Genomic DNA, 25,338 nt, shown 5'->3' with positions numbered 1-25,338 from the left:
GAGGGTGTGGAGAAAAGGGAACCCTCTTGCGCTGTTGGTGGGAATGTAAATTGATACAGCCACTATGGAGAACAGTATGGAGGTTCCTTAAAAAAATAAAAATAGAATTACCATATGACCCAGCAATCCCACTACTGGGCATATACCCTGAGAAAACCATAATTCAAAAAGAGTCATGTACCACAATGTTCATTGCAGCACTATTTACAATAACCAGGACATGGGAGCAACCTAAGTGTCCATCGACAGATGAATGGATAAAGAAGATGTGGCACATATATACAATGGAATACTACTCAGCCATAAAAAGAAACGAAATTGAGTTACTTGTAGTGAGGTAGATGGACTTAGAGACTGTCATACAGAGTGAAGTAAGTCAGAAAGAGAAAAATAAATACCGTATGCTAACACATATATATGGAATCTAAAAAAAAAAGGTTCTGAACAACCTAGGGGTAGGACAGGAATAAAGACACAGATGTAGAGAATGTAGAGAATGGACTTGAGGACACGGGGAGGGGGAAGGGTACGCTGGGACAAAGTGAGAGAGTGGCATGGACATATATACACTACCAAATGTGAAATAGATAGCTAGGGGGAAGCAGCCGCATAGCACGGGGAGATCAGCTCGGTGCTTTGTGACCACCTAGAGGGGTGGGATAGGGAGGGTGGGAGGGAGGGAGACGCAAGGGTATATGGGGATATATGTATATGTATAGCTGATTCACTTTGTTATAAAGCAGAAACTAACACATCATTGTAAAGCAATTATACTCCAATAAAGATGTTAAAAAAAAATACTGTTTTATATCATGTTTCTCCCCATCTGAGGAAAATAACACCTCAGAGTGCCTCAGTTCCACTATACTCTGTATACATGATTAAAAAATGGGATCTAAAAAGCAATACAAGTGCATCATGGTATCAGCCCATCTGAAAAAGAAACAAGAGAGCTGTCGCTCCGCTGTGGTTTCTAAGAGGGGATAATAAGTTGTTACGATTTCCAAAGTCCTTTCTACCCTCAACAGTAATTGTTTAGACAGGATTTTACATTCAAAAAAACACCTCTCAAAGTAGATGGTGGTACTTTTACAGGCCTCGTCTAAAAAGTCCCTGTTTATTCCTTTTTTAGACCAAACCACAGGAACAGAGCGATTCTTCCAGACTCAGAGTCATTTGAGACCAAAATGAAAACTGGCTGAACACTAAGAGAGGGCCGCAGAAATTGGAAGCAGAATCCACGTGTATCGGAGCAAAGATCCGTGGCTGCGGTTTGGAAAGAAAACGGAGAAATGTTAATACGATGTGCATACGAGGGTCAGCTGAGCTTCCAGGGGATTAAAAACAATGAATGTTCTCTGTTTATTTAGGCAGAATGACATTCATGAAACGACTTTTTATCCACTCCCCAGACTTCAGCAGGAGATATTTTCCCTTTTGTGACTGAGCCTGGCTAAGTTCCCTCCTCTCTGGGGCACCGGTGCTGCCATCAGAACGTATTTCACAAATATATTAACTGGTCAAGAATACCACGAACAGAAACGTGGTGGCCACTTCCTTTTTGAGATAAGAATTTCCGTTGGCTCAATCCATTCACAAGGTACCCAGCTTCCTCCGGCAACTTGGCCAGCTCCAAAAAAACAAGATGAACCGCACAAAAGCAACGAGGCCGGGGAGGGAGGGAGCAGGCTGATGAAGTGACAACCAGGCTGTATTTGCAGTAATTTAAAAAAGTCTGGAAGGATGGATGAGAACAGGAAGGCTTACTTATGCCTTAATAAGGGAACATTAGCGTCCAAAGGGCCAGAGCAGACATGATTTATGTGCAATCTGCATGAACTGATTACTTGTAAAATACTCTGCAGTTCTGCAGATATAATAGCTGATAGGCACAGAGGCTGCATATTTAACTGCTAAAAAGCAAGCCGCCTGGCATCCGCTGGGGCAAAGCAGAAGCAGACAGGGAGGCCCTTAAGTACTGGGGAACAGGTAACCTGGTGAGATAAGTACTACTATCACTGCCAGAACAGAACTGGAAATAACCCAAAGGCTTACTAGTCACTCACTCGTCTTCCTCCCTACAAAGGACTGAGCATTTGGGGACCTCCAAGAAAAAAACCCTTCCTCAAAAATCTTCCCATTCTTGCTATCCTATCAGGTAAATTCTAGCATTAGAGAGTCATTCCTTTGAGAACACCCTACCTCGGCATCGCATTTGAAACCGCAAATATCTCCCTGGGACAGGCAACAAACCAAGCTCCTGGTAGCCACTAACACTTTAGTATGATTTAATTTCTTCTCTCAAGGACAGGTTCCCGCACAGCATTAAAAAAAGGAGGAGAGGATTATCAGGATGAGTAAGATAGTCTCAGACAAATTTGGGGTTGCAGGGAGGCATGCCAGGAAGTATCAGAAAAACTCCCAATTCATAACTTTGAATTTAAGGTTTTAATCAGACTATCCCAAACCTGAGGTCCAAGTTCACTCCAAAGGGCACTGTGCTTGTCTCACAGGACACAGTGAGACCCTGGGAAATCATCTATGTGATCAGACACTGTACCAGCCAGGTGCAAAACTGTAATATCAGTGAATCCTTGAGGTCTCAAATTTTAGGGCATGCAACCCTGGTTAAGCAACTGCTTCTAAAGCACAGTTCTCTCTGGGAAGGGAATCATGGTGAAGCCGTTGCCAGCCACCAAAAGCTTCGTGTGAATTTGTTCCTCTTACTCGTTCGTGTTACGGCCCTACCTTGCTTGCTACTGGCACATTTGCTTTCCTCCTAGTTCCTTCCTGCATTCTTCCACCAACCCCACCCCTGTCAAAATAGGAAAGACTTTTACATCACTCCAAAAATGTCTCTTATGGTCCCTACTATGCTCAAACAAGTCACAAAATCTAGCTTACAAAAAGAAGGAAAACTAAGATATAAGAGTGCCTTACATGATTATCTACATTTTGTAAACTTCACTGTTTCCAATGCGAGGTTCCCAAACCCTGGTTGTATTAGAATCCCAAAAGAAGCTGGGGCAGAGGCTGGATTATGGGCCTTGGAGGGCAGTGAGAGGTGAAGGAGGAGGAAGGAGTGAAGGGCACAGCCTCACCGGATGCCGGCAGATGGGGCTGGCGTAGCTGCACATCCCCCTCACAGACATTCAGGGAGGGTCTCAGGGGTCAAGGTAGGGCAGAAGGTAAACGGTAAGTGTGATGGTTTTTTAATGTGACCCCCAAATCCTTTGACACTCCTGCCATCGAGAGGTGGGGCCTATGTCACCTCCCCTGAATCTGGGCTCCGTGACTGCTTGCTATAGAAAGTGTCAGATGATGCGGTGCCAGCTTCTGGACCTGAGCCTTAAGAAACTGGGAGCATCCACTGCCTGACTCTTGGGACCCAGCCACCATGCCATGAGGAAGCTCAAGCAGCCCCGAAGAGAGTCCCATGTACGGAGGAATCCACAGCCAGCACCAACTTGCCAGCCATCGTGTCAGGGAGCTGCCTTGGAAGACAAGCCTCTGCCTCAGTCAAGGCACTGATACCACGTGGAGCAGAAATGAGCTGTTTCCACCAAGACCTACCACATCGGCAGATTCCTGAGCAAACTACACCATTGTTGCTGTTTTAGGCCTCTAAGTTTTGGCGTGATTCATCATACAATAGGTAACCTCTACACCAAGTTTGCTCCAAACAACCACAGCCAGCTGCCTCCTTGGCCAAGCCTGCAGTCAGGGGCCTGCTTCAGCCACTCACGCTGGGAGGACATCTGGGGTGTTTCCAGTTTGGGTCGATTCTAAAAAACGTGGCTGTAAACATTCACGTAGAAGTTCTGATGTGGACATAAGTTTTCATTTCTCTAGGGCAATACCTAGGGGTGGGATTGCTGGGTTACACGGTAAGTACAGGATCCTGTTAATGAATAACACACTCAGGGTGGCCAGATGCTGACCCGCGAGAGGCACGGTGGAAGGTGAGACCCTCTGAGATTCCACGGATTTAGCCTCTCCACCCCCTGCTCACCCTGGGGCATCAGCTCACTGGGAGGGAATCATGACCCGCAGTGCTATTCATGCCTATTTCTCCTTTCGCTATTGTCTGCTTTTGTAAAGGACACTTGCTAAAAATCACCTGTGTGTGATGACATTTTTCCAGTACTTTCCCATGGCCCATCCAACCCCCATAGCTCTGCCCTTCCAAATTCCTATAGTCACTTCACATTGACACCTATGGAAACCAGGTTACTTGTTTTATGTGTGAGTTGATGGTTGGATCAGCTTTGATTATTTGACAGTCACACAGGAGGGTTTTTTCTTCTTTTTACGTCTTTATCTTCCCAAAAGACATCCCTGCACCCACGTGCATGGGTCTCTCTAGCATCAAGGCACCAAGAAAAACCATCCAAGAGGTCTTCACAGGTAGAAGAAAGAGAGGAGGTCTTTCCCGCTCCTATGGTGAGACAGTGGGAAAAGAGCCAAAATATCCTTATAGTTCTTCAGCAGAAACTGGCTAAACGTTATTAGGACTGGAGACAAACTATGGAAGAAAATAAGGTAATCACCAGGGGTTTCTGAGACCCACTACAAGGAGAGGCCATTTGCAAATGACCTGGAAGCAAAGATCCCTCAACTGGTGACACTCTGGAAAAATCAATTCTTTCTGAATCAAGCCTAGAAGGAGGTGTGTCTTTGGTATATGTGGGCCCAGTTTCATGCAGGAACTGTCAGCTCCATGAGGGAGAGAATTCATGTTCCAAGTTCATGCATTCATTCATCCAATGCACATCTATTATGGCCTCTTTTGAGTCACGCCCTCAATTAGGAAATACAAAAATGGAAAGACCAGGTCCTACCCTCAAGGAGATCACAGGTGAAGGAGAAGAAAGACAATGAAGAAATACACGTGGTACCGTGAGGCTGGTTGTTCTAGAAGTCTGGGCGGGGTGCAGGGCATTCGGAGAAAACTGCTGTGATATAAAACAGAGGGCACATCCCCATAGACTTGGTTCCAGAAAAAGCTGATCAGCCATGGGGCACGATGTTCTGTGTCATTTTAAATGTTGAAATGTTTGAATTTTTATTTTAAAGTAGTTCTAATTGGGTTTTGAAATACTTCCCCAGATGCAGGTAAAACACTGGAAAACCACTTCAAAAAGGATCACCTCCTTAAACAATTATTTTTCAGCTGGGGTTTAAAAAACTCCCTCAGTTTAAAGGTTGATTTTTACTATCAACTAGCATGCACACATTTAAATAATGGGGGCAATAAATGTAGTTATATTTTCAAATACAAATTAGTTTCATTAAGAGTGAGCCCTCATTTACCACACTTGCTGCTAATCTGAGGCAGACTGTAAAGCTAATTTTAACAACTGCCAACAGCTCATGACAAGCAACCAGAGATGGGGCAATTATACGCAATGATGCTGGATCAGCTGGCAAACTCATTCTTTAATTCTCCACTCAAATCCTATATTTAAAGACTCGAGTGTGTTTATTACATCATTCAGGCACCCAAAGTAGGAACTGGTGATCCAAATTAAGAAGTTTTTGCATGATAAGAACATCTCTCTCCACCCAGAAATGTAAATGAAAACTTGAAAATCCAATCAGCTGTACGGATGGTGTCAAATCTTGATATCCTACAAACTAAGACAGAAACCCAAGGATAACTAAAACTGAGCCATTGAAAGTATTCCTGATTCAACGCCAAGAAAAAGAACAATCTGTATGAAACGGGGTTATTTTATGGTGCTACTTTTTTTAAGTGTCTATGTGTGTATCTGTATATGAAAATCCACGTATTTTTTTTAACTGGCAGGTTAAATAAAGATATTCACAGAACTTTCCTCTGGGTCACGAGGTGATGGGAGGCATTCTCTTTATGGTTTTCTACATTTTCAAGTTTTCTGTGTTGCATGTGCATTGCGTTTCCTAGTTGAAGACAACAAGATGTATCACGGCCAGCCTGCAAGATATCCCTCAATAATCCTCCCGTTCACCAGTGGTCCCCTCCTCTACTGAACAGGGCTGACCTGTGTAGTCAGTAGGATATGTCCCTGGGGGAAGCCTGCTGCCACATTGTAAGAACACTCTATTAACCCCGTGGAGAAGCCCCCAGGGCAGGGAACTGAGGCCTCCAACCAACAGCCACGACGAACTCAACACTCAAGTGGGAGCATCCCTCAGCTCCAGAACAGCCTTCAGCCCAGCCAGCATCTTGACCACAATCTCGTGAGAGGCCCTGAGTCAGAACCACCCAGCTCAGCTGCTTCTGGATTTCTAACTCACAGAAGCCCTGCGAGATAATAAACGTTCATTACTATTTTCGGTTGCCAAGTTTGTGGGTAATATGTTACACAGCAGGAGATAAGGCATACGAGAGGTATTTACATTATCAAAGGAAAACACTCGGTGGAGACTGATCCAGACCACCTTTCTTCTCTCCCACTAGCCTCCATCACAACCACCCTTAAATAAAACAGCCTCCCCTCAGAAGAACTTACTACTCAAAGTGTGGTCCTCAGACCAGGAGCAATGGCACTCCTGGGATCAGCCCACCCAGGCCTGCTTAACCAGAATCCACTTTTACACACACGATTCATCAAAGTCTGAATCACAGTAAAGCTTGAGAAAGCCTGGACCATGGCGGTGGTTCTCAATCTTGGCTGCACGCTGGAATCACCTGGACAGCTGTTTTGATGTCCAGATGCCCAGGCATTTGGGGTGGGGCCCAAGCATCATTTTTAAGACACCCTCCAAGTGATTCTAACTGATATCCAGGATTGAGAATCAACGCCCTCAGAGCAAACCCTGTCTTTTCCCACTCCTGGTCCTCTCCAATCTCCTAACACCCAGGACGCAGGGGCCCAGGGTCTCTCTTAGGCCGTTTAGCCAGGGCTGAGAACCACAGTCTAGAAGAACATGGTCTTGCTGACCCCCTTGGTTCCACCCCTGCATCACCTGAATCTCTCTGGACCTCATACCCTCCCTTCCCAGGCTCTCTGCTGTCATCCCAAACACAAGTGCACCCCCAAATTTCTATCTCCAGCCTCCTTCTGTCTCTCTCTTCAAATTACTTTCACTACCAACCACCGCAAACATATGGATAAGGATAAAAAAAATGAGACATCTCTGTACCCACTACCCTGATTTAACAAATGCTTATATTTTATTTGCTCACATCTTTTGTTTTTGTAGAAATACAACATTTGGGGTGCAGCCCTCATTCCTGTCCCTTTGTCCCGTCTTTCTGTCCCTGCTCCTTATCTTGTACACACTACATATAATACCCAGAACAATACAGGGCAAAGGTTCTGACACTTTCCAGGTCATGGCACCACCAGTGTCCCTATACGTTTTTTCACAGCACCCCCAGGCTAAAAGCAATATCCACAGCTCGATTTATTAAGTAGTCAGGTCCAAACAAATTGATAGTTATGTATAAACAACTTAGCAGCCTTTTGAAAGAACAGAATACACAAACTGAAAAAAAAATTTTTCCTGCATCCTTAAATTACCATAATTACTTACAACTGGGATGTGTGCATCCATTTGGCACTGGGAAACTTCTCAAACCTCAGAATCACACTGGACACCACCACGCTCATCTCCTGTTCAACAATGATCTTCTTAGCAACCACCCCAAATCCAGCTTTGCAAAGATATGATGTCATCAAAAGGAAGTGGTGGCCTTTGATGTTGATCCTGTGAACAACTACCTCGGGCTAGTAATGAGGGTGGCATCCAACATGCAAGTACCACTTGCTGCGGTGCCTTGGGGTGCCTTAGTACAGAGTTTGGGAACCTCCAATACAGGGAAGCATGTAGGCTCAAAAAAGTTCCATAACTGCATCATCTCCCCCTTAGCTGTCAGATTCCCCTCCCAGCCTGACTGCTCTCCAGCTCCAGCAGACATGCCCACGGACCCGTTCCAACATCTTCACCTGGAACTTTCCTGGCACTTCCGGATGAATATGCCCCAAAGAGAACACAACACCCTGCCCCAAAAGCCTGTTCTTCCTCCTGGGTTTCTTGTGTGTATGTGTGTCCTTATGTAGATATCTACAGAGAGAGAAGTTGGGGCAGATTTGTTTTAAAGGACTTGTCTTTGGACTTGGAGGCTGGCAAGTCCGAAATCTATAGCACAGGCCAGGAGGCCAAAGGCCCAGGGAAGAGGCGATGGTGCAGAGCTGAGCCCCAGGCCCATCTGGAGGCAGAACTCCTTCCTCCTCGGGAGACCTCAGTCTTCTAAGGCCTCGGACTAGTTGGATGAGGCCCGCCCATATTACGGAGGGTGATTCAAATGTTAATCACATCTTTAAAAATACCCCATGGCAACACCTAGACCGCTGTTTGACCAAAAACTGGGTACCCCCGCGGTAGCCAATTTGATACATAAAATTAACCATCACGCCCTCCTTCACTGAGCACTTAGTAGGTGCAAGGCACTGTTCCAAGTGCCAGGGATACCGAAGCGAAACAGAGACAAAGACCAAAACAAAACAAGACAAGAACAACCCCGCCCTGGTGGACCTTACTTTCAGGAGCAGAGAGACAGACACTAGACACATAAAAATAATGAATGAAGTTCAAGTTTAAAAGTATGTCACATAAAGACAAGTAAGGCAGAGAGGAGCATTAGCAAGTACAGGGGAGGGCACAATTTTAAAAAAAAACAGCGTGATCAGGGAAGGCCTCCCCCAGAAGGTGACGGCGAGCAGAGTCCTGAGGAAGGTGACAGGGTGAGCGCTGGGATGAGGGAGCAGGTGGCCACAGGTGCAAACAGGCCGGGATGTCCTGGACCTGCCCGGGGAGGTGGGGCAGCCTGGGCAGCCGTGGTCAGGACGCTGGCTTTGTCCCCAGTGAGATGGGAGCCCTCGGAGGGTTTCGAGCCCCGAGGGAGACACGATCACTCTGACCCTGGGAACAGGGAGACCAGGTGGTGATGAGGTGTGAGCAGAGGTCAAATTCTGGATACGTTTTGAAGGTAGGAAGTGAGATTTCTTAGTGGTTTAGAGACAGGGCATGAGAAAAAGAGGGCATGCAAGACCCCTCTCAGGTTTGTGGCCTGAGCACCTGTAAAGCTGCAGTGGCCACCTCCCAAGACAGGGACGCCGTGGAAGGAGCAGTTGGGCCAGAGGAGACCGGAGTTTGTTCTGGATGCGTTAACTCCATCCAAGGGGAGGTGGGGTGGGCAGCCGGATGGGCCAGTCCACAGCTCAAGGGAGAGAGCTCTGGAGCTTTGGGTACCACCCCCATCTTCCCACGGGACAGCAAACTTCTCGAAGGCAGTTACCTCTTCATCCTCAACAACTACCCCAATGCCCTGCCCCAAGAGATGCAGAGTAACACCTACTCCGTCAACAGACTTCCGGAGAAGGAAAGGTGCCTATTATCTGGAAAAGGATGGAAAGGGCCTTTGGAATATTTGCCTGTTGCTCTCAAGTTCGCCTTTTTAAAAGCACAGCACAGGGGCTGGTGAGGTTCTGGAGCCAGAGCGCCTGGTTAAAGTTCCAGGGCCCCTACTTCCTAGCCGAGTGACGTCAAGGAAGCCACTTAACCTCAGGGTTCTCAACTATAAAATCGGGATGACCGCAGAATCCACTTGCAGGGTGAGGACTAAATAAGTTAATTTAACAGGGCTTGGAAGAGCTCAGGCACCTAGAAATGGCTGTCTAAATGTTAACCATTATTAGTACTATTACTAGTACTACTTGTTATCGATGATAAAGATCCCTGTTAACCTGCTATAATTACACCACACTGAAAGGGTGCTTATAAAGTGTCCCAAGACACTGGAAAAATCCCCAAAGACCTCTCTAAATTAAAGAAGTGTTTAAATGAACAGTCTGATTTCTTGTACTCTGCATTTCCAAAATCTTATAATACACGATATGGTCACGTTCCATCAACCAGAGTCTGTGATTAACCTAATCTCTTCTCATCCGACTTTAATGGATAAGGTCTATTACAAAAATTTCTCCAAATCTGAGTAATTTGGGAGTTATTCCGTAAAACTTGAAGGTTCCTCAGAAGTGTTTCCTCGGGGTGACATACTAATTAGGGACTTCCAACACACAAACACACACACACAAACAACACAAACACACACGCACAAATGGAAGCTGATAATCCTTTGCAAAGAATAAATGCTGCCCATTCAGGGGGTCTGCCTATGGAACAGCACAATGGGACAGTTTAGTTTTAAAAGCCAAAGAACGTTGTCAGTGAAGTGCAGCTGGCTTCCTGGTTGAAAAAGTGTGGAAACATCCAATACAGCTTCATAAAGTAGCACGAGAGTTGGTGAGCATCAAACAAGCTGAGCAAACATAGCTGATGTTGACTTCCCAGCTCTGGGGGCTCTGGGTTCCCCACTGACCCCTGTGGGCTGGCGTCCCTCTCCTTTGAACCGAGCCTGAGTAGTGGACACCCCCTAAAGGGGACGTCCCTCCGCCACCATCCTGCACCATCAGACACGATGCTGTGGCCCCTCCACTGCTCCCTACACCACAGGGGCAGGGCCGACCCAGAAAAACCCCCTAACGAAGCCCCCAGCTACCCCAAAGGATGTCTGTTCCACCTCAGTCTTGGCAGGTAGCCATCACACATAGAATGTGACCTGATTTTCTAGCTCTTTGGTTCTGGCCCCGCTGAGAGCGCTTTTTCTTCCTGAATTCAGCCCAGGTAGGGAGTAAGTCGCACAAATGCATATTTAAAAGCTGAACTGAATTCTTTGGAGAGCAAGGAAATTAACAGGGCCTCAAGCAGTGGCCATCGCTTGCCCGCTGTACCGATCTTTTCAGAGAAAGCATCTTGGTAAAATACACAACGATAATAACGAGAGCCCCTTTGGGGGCCCAGGAGAAAAGGGAAACTCAAATTTACGTCAAAAACTGAATGTGAATGGGAGGAAAGATCACACACACACACAAACCTTTTTATAAACATAAAAGAAATGTCTGGCTAAATTTATCTCTTTGTCAGTGAAAAACAGCCTAAGCTTTAGCCAAGAGTGTGGCCAGTTCTTAAACTGAAGGACAAAAGAGAAATGCTTAGTATAGAGTAGCCCCATCAAACAGAACTTTCAACGAGGATGAAAATACATCTGCTCTGTCCAATTCGCTCGCCAATAACCACGTGTGGCTCTAGGGCTCTTCTTGAAAGGTGGCCGGTGAGACTGGAACTGCATTTTAAATTTTATTTTCTTTTAATTCATTGACATTTAAATGTAAATAGCCACATGTAGCCAGTGGCTAGTGTAGTGGACGGCTCAGCAACAGACACTCAAACCAAACAGCTGGCAACGTCTTTCTTTCCCCACGATAAAATTACAATCATCACAACCAATAATATCTTAAATTGTCACCAAATTAGTACCTCTACCCAGGCTCCAGGTGCCCCAAATCTCAGAAAGCCTGAAACAAAAAGGCAAAAGACTTAAGAAAGTGATTCCAGTGTGTCATTTGTTCCAACTTCCATCCCCCATCCAGCTTACATTTCTCTTCTACGACGGCTTTGTGTATTTGGAAATCTATGCTTGCAGCTGGAATCTGCACTTGCGAAACCAGAAGGTCACAGCCTCTTCCCTTAATGTCCAGGAAACATGAAAATGTGAACTTGGGGCAAGCTCCCTAACCTCTCTAAGCTTCAGTTTCCTCAAGGCCAAAGTGCAGATAATAATAGTATTTGCCTCTCACAAGGATTAGATTCAGAGCACGCATGTAAAGAGCCTAACCGTGCGTGGCAAAGAATGGGCGCCTGGCAAGGGGTAGCTATATTGATAATTTTGTTAACAGCAATAGTAAAATCTGTAATAAAATAAAAACGGTGCTACTAGAATGGAAGTTTACAGTTGGCAAAGTTTTCCTAACACTTTGAACCTGTTTCATGGGCTATAGTAAAGTGGCCTCTAGTAAAATACATCTTGGGGTCCTGACATCTTGGCCATCCCTGTCAACCTCCAGACAGGCAGTCACCCAGATGGGTACCATGAGAATTATTCTGAGCCTCTACCCTGTGGCAGGCGGATGAAGGGAACAGTCCCCAAACATAGTCCAATGTCTTAAGACTCTGTACCACTTGTCAGCTGACCTCAATGAGACACCTCGGCGAGAAGACACCAAGCTTCATCCTGGGTCTCACATAAGCAGGAGGCACCATTCCTACTTCCTGGATCAGCCAAGACCAGGTTTGGCTGCAGGCCCACAGACGGGGACGAAGGTGCAAGGGGACCTGAGAGTGAACGGCCCATTTTCTCAGCCAGGACAATAAGAGGGGTGTTGACAGGCCATGTTTCTCACTGACAGGCCACATCACTTTAACAGGAAAGCTGTTCTCGCAGCCTTCAAAAAGCCAAATCTGACCTGACTCACAAAGCAAACACAACCACTTTCAACAGCCAGCTGCCTCAGCCGGTGAAATCCAACGGGAATCTCCACCAGATTCAGAGCAACCAGACCAATATGCCAGAAATCCCCCAGGAGTTTCGAAGCAGAAGTTTAGTGGAACTCTTTGGGGTTTGGGGTTTATTTTTCTTTATATAGAAAGCAGTCGATCTTCTTTCACAACCAAGGGGACGTTCCCCTATGGAATTCCCTTCTCCGAAGATCTCTAAAAATAAAATATTTGTCTGACTGTCTGCAATAATTTAAGAGTAAACCCATTTACTGGCAGAGTCAGAGATTTCTCTCAGCTCCTCCATCTATGAAAACAACATGGTCCAGACTGTCTCAGATGTTCCAATTTCTGGCTCACTCGGGCCCCAGAAGAACACTGGTCTACCATGCTCTTGACTTTGGGCTAGGAAAATGAGTTGTTGTATCTGGAATCTCACATTTGTATTCATTGCTGGCGGGAGTGTAAAATGGTATAACCATGTTGGGAGAAGGTCTGGCAGTCTCTTATAAGGTTCACATACATCTCTTTTATGACCCAGCAATTCCACTCCATTTACCCACAAGACATGACAACATATGTCCCTAGGAAGACTTGTATACAAATATTCACAGCAGCTTCATTCACAATACCCCCCCAAACCTGGAAATAACTCATGTGTCCATCAACAGGGGAATACATAAACAAACTGCGTTATAAATAAATACTGGACTTTAACTCAGCAATAAAAAAGACCAAATTACTGGTACATAAAACATGGGTGAACCTAAAAAACATGCTGAGTGAAAGAAACTTTACACAATACTGTGGAATTCCACTTATATGAAGTTCAAGACCAGGCTAAACTAACTTTGAGTGAGAAACAAAGGGTGAGGACAGGGACTGACTGGGAATGGGGATGAAGGAACTTTCTGGGGGTGACGGCAACATTACTTGATAGAGATGAGGGTTACACAGGTGTAGGCATCTGTCGAAACATTATGCAAATGTTACCCTCAAGGTCTGTGCATTTCACTATATGGAGATATGTATGTATGTATAAATTCACCATATGTATAAGTTTTACCTTAAGAAAATCACGAACATATATTGAACTCTAAATAATGAAATGTGTGCTGAAACGTTTAGAGGTGACCTGTACCAATGTCTGCCATTTAATTTAAAATGCATAAAACAATAAGTTGAACTGATGGATGGATAGAGGGATGACTAGATGGACGGATGTGTAATAAAGCCAATATCGTAAAATTATAGACTCTAGATACGGGTATTTGGGTGGTCTCCGTTCTTGCAACTTTTCTATATTTTTTAAAAGGAGGTGGGTGGGGGAAAGAGTCACAGGGCCCTCTCCCTAGTCCACCAACTTAGAAATTTAGCAAGACACCCATGCCCACCAAGCCATGGGCCCACATAATTTCGATTCTGCTGAAAAGTTAAGACTGGAAGAACACAAGTAGCTTTACAGGAACTCACATCACTCATGCCAAAGATTTTCTGCCTGTTTCCCTACAGACAAAACAATTATTTGAATGGAAGCCAAAAATTCCTGCTCAAGAGGGAGAAAAAGAACTCACTGACTCGTATTCCCAATTAATTCTCTTTCAGTTCCTGCACCAAATCTATTAGCTAACGGCACAACACCTCTCTTCCATTTGCCCCACGTCCATGCAGCCAAAAGACAAACAAAGAAAAACCGACCCAGCGACTTGTTATACAAATGCAGCCAGAGGGGTGTCCTCCCAGCTGTCAGGCCAGAAACCCCACTTAAGGCAAAAGAGGATGCAGAGCTCCCTCTGAGGTTAAAGTGATTTCACTGAGGTTAGCACACACACGCACCAAAGAGCCCCAAACAGCTTGTTGCTTAACCCCTCTGTGGGGTTTGGTGACATCTGGGGTCACTTGAACCTGGCAGGGAATTCAGCTGTTCAGAGGTACAAATTAGGAATCCCTGTGGCCAGGGACACGTGGGGTGCAGAGCACGCCCTACGCACGGGCCCAGAGGTGGCTCACATTACGCCTGCCTTCCTTCCTGGCAGGGCCTCACTTATCCTGAGATGACACACGATGGCAGGGGCTGGAAGACGCCTCGCCTGACTGCGCCCACCATCTGAAAACAGCTGTACCAATTACAAGAAGGAAACCAGGTTGCTGGAAACCAGGGCAGTCACTCAAACATAGGAACTGGTGCCAGACTTTTTTTTTTTTTAATACTTTTTTGTTCTTAAACCCCCTAACAAACTCACTGACACCACCCAGCGTCCCTGGGGACCACCCACAACGACACAGGGCAGCCAGGCGCAAGCACCAGGGAGGCAGGGCGCCTGGGTTACTGCACCTTGGCCTCCACGAGGTTCTCGCTGCCAAAGACAGCGGCAGTCTAGGTGAAGGGCATGAGCCCTGGCGCAGGAGGGGGTGTGCATGCCTGACAACGGGGCTTCCTGAAATAAACGCCGCCACCACCCCGACCTCGCCCAGGTCCACCCTGGTGTCCCTTGGGCCTAGGAAAGTGGTGAGGACGAGGGAAGAAGCCCCCTTTACAGAAGGTGAGATGCCCGTTTTCAGTGCCGGGGACTCCCCGCGCCCCGAGGCTCTGAGTCTCCCTTGGCCGCGGCGCTTCCTCTGAACGCGCGGCACGTCTGCTCCCGCCCGTCCACACCGCTGCCCCGGGAACAAACGCACCTCCCGGGGCGCACGCAGAAGGGCAGCTGGAGCCGCCTCCACCCCAGCCCACCCCAGCCCACCCCGGCCTCGCGCTCTCCTGAACCTGGATTCCGGGGCCAGCTCCCGCCTGATCTTTGCCGAGGACGCCCTGCAGCACTGTCCTACACCCACCTGTAGCCTCCAAGCTTCCCCTCTGCTTCCTTCCTAGGCGCCCCGAGCATGCGGAGCCCACGACCCTCAACAGACTGCTCTGGGCTGCCTCTCCCCATGGCTCGCCAGGGATGATTTTTTTTTTTCCCCCAAAAAAAGTTGGCCCAAGACCGCTGCGTCCCATGGATCCTGTCCCCGGCCCCATCCAATCCGGGCCGGGGTGCAGGGGACGGGGATGGCCCTCTGGCAGCCCCGGCGCCTGGGAAGCACGCCCAGCCTCGGCAACCTGCAGGGAGGCGCCCCGCCAGGCTCCCCCTGCCCGCCGGGTTCCCACCCCGCCTGCGCCCGCCTCCATCCCGAATCCTGCAGGCGCCCACCTACCGTTCTGGACTAAGCCGAGGAGAAGGCGCGGGCGCGGGCTCCCGGAGACAGCGTGTTCCGTCCCGGGAGGAAAGTTTGTGCCATATACAGGAGGCGGCGCGGGGAAGGCGTGGGCGCCAGGGGGTGGGGACGGGGCAGGCGGCGCGGCGTGCTCGTGTGTCCGTCCCTCCTGCGATCCGTGCGTCTGTCCCTCAGCGGAGCCCGCGGCCGCCGCGCTCCCGCTCGCTACGTGCGCCCTGAGCCCGGCGCGCTCCGGCTCCAGCCCCGACGCGCCCCCGTCGCCGCCGCGCGTCCGCCGGCTACACTTCCTCTTCCTCTGAACTCATGTGCAAAATATGCTGCGCTGCGTCTTCGCGGGAGCCGCAGCGGGAGCAGCTGGCCCGCCCCGCGCCCCCTCCGCGCCCCGCGCCCCGCGCCCCGCGCCGCCGCCTCCAGGCGGCCAGCAACCTGCCCGCTGCACACGGCTTCCCCCCAGCCAGTGACCCTCGCCGCTCCACGGCGCAGAGGCCCGTGGCTCCTCCGCCCACCCTCCTGACCCCTTGTAACCAAGGTTGCGTGCGTCAGGAGCGCGCGTGGGGGACTCGGAACCCTCAACATTTGGGCTTGGGTGCTGGAGGGAGGGGGCGCCTCCCTCCAGGGAGGACCATTAACAGTGGACCATTCTTCCTCCCCATTCCACAGGTGGGGCCATCCCCAGGCTCTACGTTATTGCTTGGGAGTTAGTGCTTAAGGAGCGGGATAATGCCACTGTCCTCATGCCACACCCTAGCCCACCTACTTCAGGCGCCCAGAAGGTTTGAGAAGATCTGGGGAACCATCTTGGCCTGCAGCTTTAGGCCGGCCAAGGAGACAATTCTATAAATGAAAAGCCAGGCCAGGGCTGCGTTAGTGACGGGAAAATGGGAGGCAGTGAGCCCATTGTTAAGTCTTTCTCCCTGGAGCTTTTTAAACAAAGCACAATCACAGTGTAAGGGTTAATAGCGGGAACCCTAGAGCCAAATCATCAGGGTGGGCCTTGGGCTCTCATCCATATCTACCTTCTGTGTGATTTGGTTAAGTGACTTAACGGTTCTGTTCCTATTTCCTTCTCTGTTAAGTAGCACTTTTTCTGGTGGGTTTTATAAGTGAAGTGTTTAGGAAAGCACTCTATAACTTAGCTATTATCCTGTTGTTGTTGATATTATTATTATCATTACTATTATTATTAGGGGACTGCAATAAGACAACTGACATAATCTAATTATCTACATTTTCTGCTTGGCCAAAGAGGGGACCTTAAGCATTGGAGCCCACAGAATGGAGGGCTGGTGTAGGCCCCAGCAGTGTTTTAATGATGTCCTTCCGGTACTAATAACTGCCCCCAGGGGGTAAGGAGGCACTGTTTTGTTTGCAGGATTTTCTGTAACCACATTTTCTCAGAGATTTTCTTCCTTGTTTGCTTGTTCCGTAGCCATCCCAGTTCTGTGTTCCTCCCCCCTCCCCCCACTACCATTTTGTTTTTGTTTTTGTTTTTTGCCCCTTTCCCTTTCCACCCTGCCACTTGCTGGTATCACTCACCACCACCGCCTCCAATCTCCCCCACTCTCTCCCCTGCTTGGCTTGCCATCTGGGAGAAAATAACAAGATCAGGTGACAGCCCAAGTCCAGATGCAAACAGTATTATGTAGAGACAAGTGTCGAAAGGCCCCAGTGATGGTTTTGAACACCCACCTAATGAGGCCAAAAGGAGGGATCTTTGTTATTTATATGCCCAAGGCCTTGAGTTATCAAAAGCTAGGGCCCATCTGAAATCTTTCTGATCCTTACCTGGGAGAAAGAAAATAACATTTATAGGTATTAACCAGTAGTTCAAAAGTAAACATGGAGTATTTAAAAGAAGATAAAGGGAAAAGCGGGGAATGCAGCATAACTTGGTGTGTTTGGAGGAGGAGGCTGACTTCTTTTAAGCAAATAATTTCCGCTCTATACAATTTTTGCACATGTTTTTTTTAACACCAGGTCCTTGGGGTTAATAAGTTATTCTGATTGTTTTTATTTTCGTCCACTCAACCTTTTCCTGAGTAGTAATGGTGTGTAAATGTCTTAAATGTCTTTTTTCCCTGCTTGGACGTGCATTTTCTTAGGTTTTCTAGAATTCCCAACCTTTCTGCCTAGATATTCTGATGCTTCCTATCTGGTACATAGTAGGTGTTTAATCAACATATATGGAATGAATGGGTGAGTCATTCATATCCGGACCTTTTTTGGCTCTGTGTAACCTACACTGAACAATTACCTGGAGTATTCTGATTCTCTTTCACCTGGAATAGCCAATGAGGAGACAAGGTTGGGTTCATTCATGTTGTGTAAAGGTCAGCCTTGATTTTCCACTTGACTGCCATGGACCGGCCAGCCAAGGGACACACCCTGAGCAGCTGGGCCTCACCTCTGACTGACCTCGCCTACCCAGCATCAACCCCAAAGATGCTGGAACTGTATCCTGGTGGGTTACCTTGGCAACCTCACAATGTCATCTGTTAGAATGTCCTAGGGCAGCAGCTTTTAATTCTATCACAGCGGTCTCATCGGGGGTCATGTAATAGTGCTGTTTTTCCTCTGCTCACACTTCCTCCCCCTATGATTTAACACTAAGTACTCGGGGAGGGAGCTGAACACGGGGAAAACCAAGCTATTACAGCACAACAGGTCACAGATGGCTCCAGAACAGGGATCCCAAGTGTTCGCAATCAACAAAACGCAAGCCCCAAGTTAATGGGGAAGCTGGTTCTCCTCACAGCCCCTGTAGAAAGGAGAGCAGTTAAGCCGGCCCAGGCAAGTGTAAGAAGCAGCCGTGGCCAGACTGTACAATTCCTATAGGAGCTGGGTTAAAGGAGCCCCCCTGCTGGAGCAATTCTCTCCCTTGGCCTCTGTAGCATCACCCCACCCTGGAGATGATTAAGGCCGTGGGTACCAGCAGCCGTGGCAGTTGTGCTGCATCCCAGCTTCGCTGAGGCTTGGAGAGAAGGAGAACCCCAGCTAACCTTCTGTTCTGCCCACCTCCTTCCCACCCTCTCACCACCACCCCACCCCACTCAACCCCTCTCTCCCAACTTAGCTCAGAAACGCTCAGTACCTGTTATTCTGCAGAGAGCAGTAACAACTTCTGCAGAAAACAAACCCATCAAAAGCTACAGAACCTGAGGAGCTACTGACCTAATTGTTTATTTGCAGGACCACGAAAACCAGATCATCTCCCGGGCAACTGAACAGCAACATTTCAGGGCTGACAGGAGAGATAAGCAAACACATATATGCCCTGGAGGTATAGGAATTATTCATCTTTATCATCACTGTTAATATTTTAAGTGGGTTTGCAGCCACAGTGAGATCACAGTTTGGCCAGCTGCTCTGTAATAAACGGCTGCAGAAAGCTGGCCCCATGTAGGGTAACATTCATTCCCGTAAGAGTTCCTATAAGGTGCCCCAGAGCCAGTGGTTTCAGAGGAGCCCCCTGCCCTGCGTGCACTGTGACGGTCACAGCCTCACAGACACGCCACTGGCAAGTCCAGAACGGAGCAGGGCACCTTCATGCCAGTGTCCAAACATGCCCTGTGACCCCCTCAGCCGTGTGGGAGTGTGAATTGGGGTGGCAGGGAGCTTGTCAGGATATTTTGTATGTTAGCATTGATGGGCCAAGGCCAGGGACTTTTGTCCAAAGTGTAGTCAAACTAATACTTTGCATATGCCACCCACAGGCATCACCAATTTGAGGAAATGTTCGGATGATTGCCAAATGTTCCATTCACCCCAATACAAAAAAAAAAAAAAAAGGTTGTTATTCTGCTCCTGAATCCACTCTTCATTTTACCTCTGAATTCCCAATCTGTCTGACAGGCAGTTCAGGGGAGCAGGGGCCCTCCTGTGGCTGAGATAGAATTTGCTCTCTGGAGCAAAGAGCCGCGAGAGACTAAATTGCAGGAATATAGTATGAAGCACACTGCTGCTGGCAGCCTGAGGAAGCCTCTGGCTTTACCAAAAGCCGTCCACATCCATACCCCTTCACTGGTTATTCCATTCATGGGACACACCTATCAACTCGCATTTGTGAGCAAACTTTATTACCAGAGATAGAAAAAAAATATGTATATATATATATATATATATATATATATATATATATATATATATATATATATATATATATATATATATATATAAAAGAATATGTAGGAAGCCTATGTATTCCACAGATGTAAAAAAATAAAGGAGATTGTGGAAATAACTCACTAAATAAATGATGGGATAATATTTTGATATATTAACTGATCTGATTTCCCTTCCCCCTCTGTATTTCTTTTTTTTTAACCTTTTCTTTTTAATTGACGTATAGTTGATTTACAATGTCACGTTAGTTTCAGATGTACAGCACAGTGATTCAGTTATATACATATTCTTTTTCAGATTCTTTTCCCTTATAGATTATTACAAGATGTTGAGTATAGTTCCCTGTGCTATTCAGTAGGTCCTTGTTGTTTATCTATTTTATATATAGTAGTGTGTATATGTTAATTCCAACCTCCTAATTTATCCCTCCCCCACCCCCTTTCCCCTTTGGTAACCATAAGTTTGTTTTCTATGTCTGTGAATCTGTTTCTGTTTGTAAATAAATTCATTTGTATCATTTTTTTAGATTCCACATATAAGCAATAACATATGATATTTGTCTTTCTCTGTCTGACTTACTTCACTTAGTATGATAATCTCTAGGTCCATCCATGTTGCTGCAAATGGTATTATTTCATTCTTTTTTATGGCTGAGTAATATTCTATTGGGCCCCATTGTATTTCTTGTTACACTGTACCAACCCTCTTCCCACCAATTTAGACAGCTAGAGAAGGCATCATTTGCCACCAGGGAGAGTTACCATGACAATACCAGGAAAAAAAAAGCCAAATTCTTGGTTTTGGGGTTTCCAAAGTCAAGGTCCAAATATGAAATGAAAAAGATATGGAAAAATATGAAATCAAGTAAAAGCATTGTCCCCTGTCATATCTCCTTTCCTTCTCCTACCCACCACCATCCCATACACACACACGCACACACACCTTTCAGGAATAGGTCGAAGTTGCCAGACTGGAGCAAGGGGAGGAGGGAGAGACAGAGGGGCTGTGTCAATAGGGTGCAATTCACAGGACTCAGGGACTGATCAGAGTCAGAATTCAGAATCCCAGCTCCCTCTACTCAAATGAGAATCATCCATCCATAACAACTTGGGAACCTTGTATACAACCAGACAATAACTCTTGGAGCTTGACATTTGGAAATGAACTCCCATCAGTAGCAGCCAGAGCACAACCTGTGGGTCATGCAGAAAGACTAACTCTTATTCCTTGAGTTCAATCCTCATTTGATAGCCTAGGGTGCTGTGAAGCACCTGAGACAGAGAGTAGGGCCCTGCCACCCTGAGGGAAGTGAGAAGACCCAGGAGTATGAGAGATACTCCCACTTATTTCCCATCAGACCTGTCCTTAGAAGAGCCTGAGTGGACCAGCTCTGGATCTTCCTTGCAAGGCAGGACTGTGGTGATCATCAATGCTGTTCCTCCAATATTTCTGGTCCTTTCCTTCTGGTCCCATGGTAGAATTGCTCTTCCTGGCTCCTTGTGGTTGGCAGAGGCTCTATGGCTAGTTCTGGCCCATGAATTGTGAGCAGAAGTGATGTATGTCACTCCACAGCAATTAGTTAATTGTTAGGACAAGACCTTCCAGAGCTCTCTCTTTCCTCTAGGAAGGCCACTGGCAACATTCCATATGGTGGCTGATCCCCAGTCTAGGTCCATGAATGGTTGTGAGAAGCTGAGCCCTCCATTGAACCCGTAATGATCACGGAACACGAACAAGAAATGACCTGTTGTAAGCCACTGAGACTATAAGTCGTTTGTTTCTGCAGCACAGTATCCTAATTGATTATTACCTATTACAATCCATCAGATGTTCTGGAAGGCATCACAAGCATATCTGGGAGCTGGAAGAACAAAGGAGGGACCCAATTAGAGGAGCATTTCCCATGTTAACCTGGAATCCTGGTAGTTCTCAAGATGTCCAGCTAGAAAAGTCCATATCGAAAAAGCAATAAGAGTTATTATTTACTTGCTCATTTAATGTTTAAGTATTTATTGAGAACCTAATATGTGCCGACACTATGCTAAGATACAGCGGGGGAGGAACAGGTACTGTTGGGAGAAAGCTTTCAGTCTAGCAACATTCAGCAGTTAATAATGATTGAAAATGAATGTAGGGCCCAGAGAAATTGAGAGATTGGCCCAAAGTAATACAATTACTAAATGGTAAACTGGGACTTAAACTTGAGTTTTTTGAATCCAAATTTTGTGCTATCTTCACTATCCCAAATGACTTTAAAGTAATAGCATCTGTATTCCTTCAAGTCTGCTCTATAGAGCCGGCGAGACTTAATTCTAGGCTGCCTTATGCCTTTCCCCTTAATGTTTGCTGATACCTGAAATGTCTTTCACAAATACAACTTTTTATTCCATAATTAGTACCTAGCACAAGGCCTAACAAATAATAGGCACTCTCTAAATGTCTTTTTAATGAGTGAAGCATGTTTGAATGAATAAATGAATGAAATAAGAAGGCTTAAATACTTACAACTATTGATCTAAATATCAGATACACTCAGTCTCACTTGTACTAAACCACAGCCAAATAATCACTCCACATAGGTGTCATTCCTGATATGGAGGAATAATTTTTTTTTAAATACTGATGTGCTTTCCAATCCCAATACTTCCTGTTATCTTATCCCTTTTCTTTGATTTGGGAACCAAACATACATATAGCATCTATAGCCCAAGGAATGGTAGTTTCAGCAAAAGGGCAAAGAAAATCTTTTGAGGTCTTGAAAGCTTGGACTTTTGAGTTTCAAATATCCAAGGGGACTCAAAATTTAGAAAGAAAAAAAGAGAGGCAGAAAAAAATCTCCCCAACTTCTCAGAGTGCATAACATAACCCTAGGCTGCAGGCAGGGAGAAAAATGTGAGGAGGAGTGGGAGTGAATGGACATTATAGGTCCCTGAGAAGGGGAGACACAATATCCTGCCCCTACAGTTTAACCAGAAGGAAGGGCAGCAAATTCCACTCCACATGGTACAGTAGCTTGTATTGAACCAACTCTCCTACAGATAAACTCTAAACAAACTCTAAAAAATAACTCTCTGAAGGCAGTGGAAAGCAACTAAAAATAGGCATAAGCTGGAAGGGAGTCCACATTTGAAAAACGGAAACATCCGTGGGTGAGTTTTCCATTCTTTTATGGCTTTTCACCTGAGGCCAGGCCCCTTTAGTCCCTGAGAGGGCAGCCAAAACTTTGACAGAAACCCACAGTCATAGCAGCTAAGGAATCAGAGGACAGAGTTCAGAGTTATCACAGCAGCTGGAGAGGGAGAGGCAGAATCCCCAAAATGAGAGAGCCACAAATGGGAAGCACCAGACTGTATAACCACTGGCTGACCCCTGAAGTAGACTCCAAGCAGTGCCCATTGCAAAGGTGACCAAGTTTGGAATTTTAGTTCAGCAAAGTTAACTGCCTGCTAACATTTTAAAAAAATAATATTCTTGAGAGTAACATAGCAGAATCCAGAGTCTTGACAATATATCATTCACAAACGTCCACAATACAATCCAAAATTACTGGGCATTTTAAAAAAGGAAAATGTAACCCATATCCAAGAGAAAAATTAATTAATGGAAGCCAACCTCAAGATGAGCCAGGTGTTGAAATAAGATTAGGATGTTAAAGCAGCTGTTGTAACTATACTCGGGATATAAAGGAAAATATATTTGTAATGAAGGAACAGATAGGAAATTGCAGCAGAGAGCTAGAAACTACAAAAAAAGGAACCAAATGGAAATTCTAAAACTGAATACCTGAAATAAAAGTGAATAATAGTGGTGGGTGGTATAATAGAAACCTGAGGTGTGTTTGGAAGAACCCAAGTACAGAAGGGACTCATGGCTCCTTCCCCAAGTAGAGCTCAGGGTGGTACCCAGCATGGTATGTCTGGACAGGTGGATCTGAAGAAGACCATGACCATACCATACTGTGGAAGAAATAAAATGACTCCTGAGGACCTGAGGGAAGCACGGAAGTCATAAAATAGTCCCACAAAGATTCCTGTAGTGAGTGAAGGCACAAAAGCAGCAAAAATGCTCTCATGTACTGAAAGAAGCTGAGAGATCTGAACCAACAGGAGCCTTATGACAAATCTTAGGGATAATACAGCAGAGAGCAGTACAAAACAATAGGCAACCAGAGGATGGGAAGATGTCCCAAAAGAAGCCATCCTGAATGTAGATGACACCGATCGGTTTTGCTAATCCTGCTAAGGGTTTGGTAAAATACAAGCCCCCCAGAACTTATGCACAAGTCTAGGGGAGCTGGGGCCAATCCTGAAACTGACAGGGAGTTAGTTTCCACCACGTCTGCTCCCCTGAAATGTTGTTATAGGAACATAAGTTTTATTCTTAGTATATCTTAGTACCTACTATGCTAATAGATAAGTGTCTGTCTGATATGAGAGGGGAGATTAGACACTTGAAGGATGACATTGACAATTAGCAAACAAACATAAGGTCCTCCTCCCACCCCTCCCCGTGCCGTATAGAAGGAAACTCTTAACAGTTAGCATATGGCTCAGGCTCTACACTGTGAGCACAGCTTCTCAAGGTACCTGCTTTTTAAAAAAACCTTTCCAAACATGATTTCTTATAAAAGGGGTTTCCTTTAAGAGGTTTTGTTAACTGAGATTTAACTGCCTTGCCTGCTATGTAGCCATTTACTCCTCTCCTATTTCCCCAGCTGCAGGAGGGATCTCATGGTTCTGATCTAGTCATTTCTCCATTTCCTGGGATGCTCTGGCTTATAAACTCATATGATGAATGAATGAATAAACAAAGGAATGAATAAGTGAATAAATAGGATAAACAGGTGAATACCATTTGTCTTAGACAGTCTAAGCTCCTATAATTAAACACCATAGACCAGGTAGCTTACAAACAACAAACATTGATTTCTTATAGTTCAGGAAGCTTGAGAAGTCCATAATCATTCCCTGTCCCCCACCAGATTCATTGTCTGATGAGGGCCCACTTCCCAGATAACCAACCATCTTTTGATATATTGTCACATGGTGGAAAGGACCAGGGGCCTCTGGGTCCTCTTTTTCTTTTCTACCTTTTGGCTGCACGGCATGCGAGATCTTAGTTCCCCAACCAGAGGTCGAACCCGTGCCCCCTGTAGTGGAAGCATGATGTCTTAACCACTGGACTGCCAGAGAAGTCCCTGGGGCCTCTTTTATAAGGGCACTAATCCCATTCATGAAGGCTCCACCATCATGACCTAATCACCACCCTAAGGCCCTACCTTCTACTACCATCACCTTGGGGATTAGTGTTTCAAATATGAATTTTGAGGGGATGCACACATTAAGACCATAGCACCATTCATACCAGGAGCTAATACAGAGCTTATATGTTGGATTAATAATGTCTCTTGAAAAGCCCACGCTTTCCCTCCTCCTAACTAATTCTGTTCTACCTGTCCCTTTGTGAAACACATTTAGAGGGTTTAAATGCCAGTGGCTCCAGGCCCACTTTCCTCCCTCCCAATGTCTGTTGTCTCTCTACTCAGTTGAAATGGGAGTTTTGGAATAGAGCTCTCCGTTAGTCACCACTGAGGCCTTTTCTCTCAGCTCTAGTGTTCCC

At 46.2% G+C, this 25,338-nt stretch overlaps 1 protein-coding gene across 1 annotated transcript in view; it reads right to left on the bottom strand.

The window, feature by feature from the left end:
* Positions 1-15,869, bottom strand: part of RFTN1 (raftlin, lipid raft linker 1) — a 199,972-nt gene extending 184,103 nt beyond the window's left edge. The window contains exon 1 of the mRNA XM_068545867.1: positions 15,577-15,869. The gene's annotated coding sequence lies outside the window, so the exon portion shown is untranslated. The remainder of the gene's footprint in view (positions 1-15,576) is intronic.
* Positions 15,870-25,338: the final 9,469 nt, after the last annotated feature.

This window comes from Eschrichtius robustus, chromosome 6 (genome assembly GCF_028021215.1).
Source record: "Eschrichtius robustus isolate mEscRob2 chromosome 6, mEscRob2.pri, whole genome shotgun sequence".
Classification (NCBI taxonomy): domain Eukaryota; kingdom Metazoa; phylum Chordata; class Mammalia; order Artiodactyla; family Eschrichtiidae; genus Eschrichtius; species Eschrichtius robustus.
Note: the sequence above shows the minus strand (reverse complement) of the source record. Positions and strands in the feature narration are given on the sequence as shown.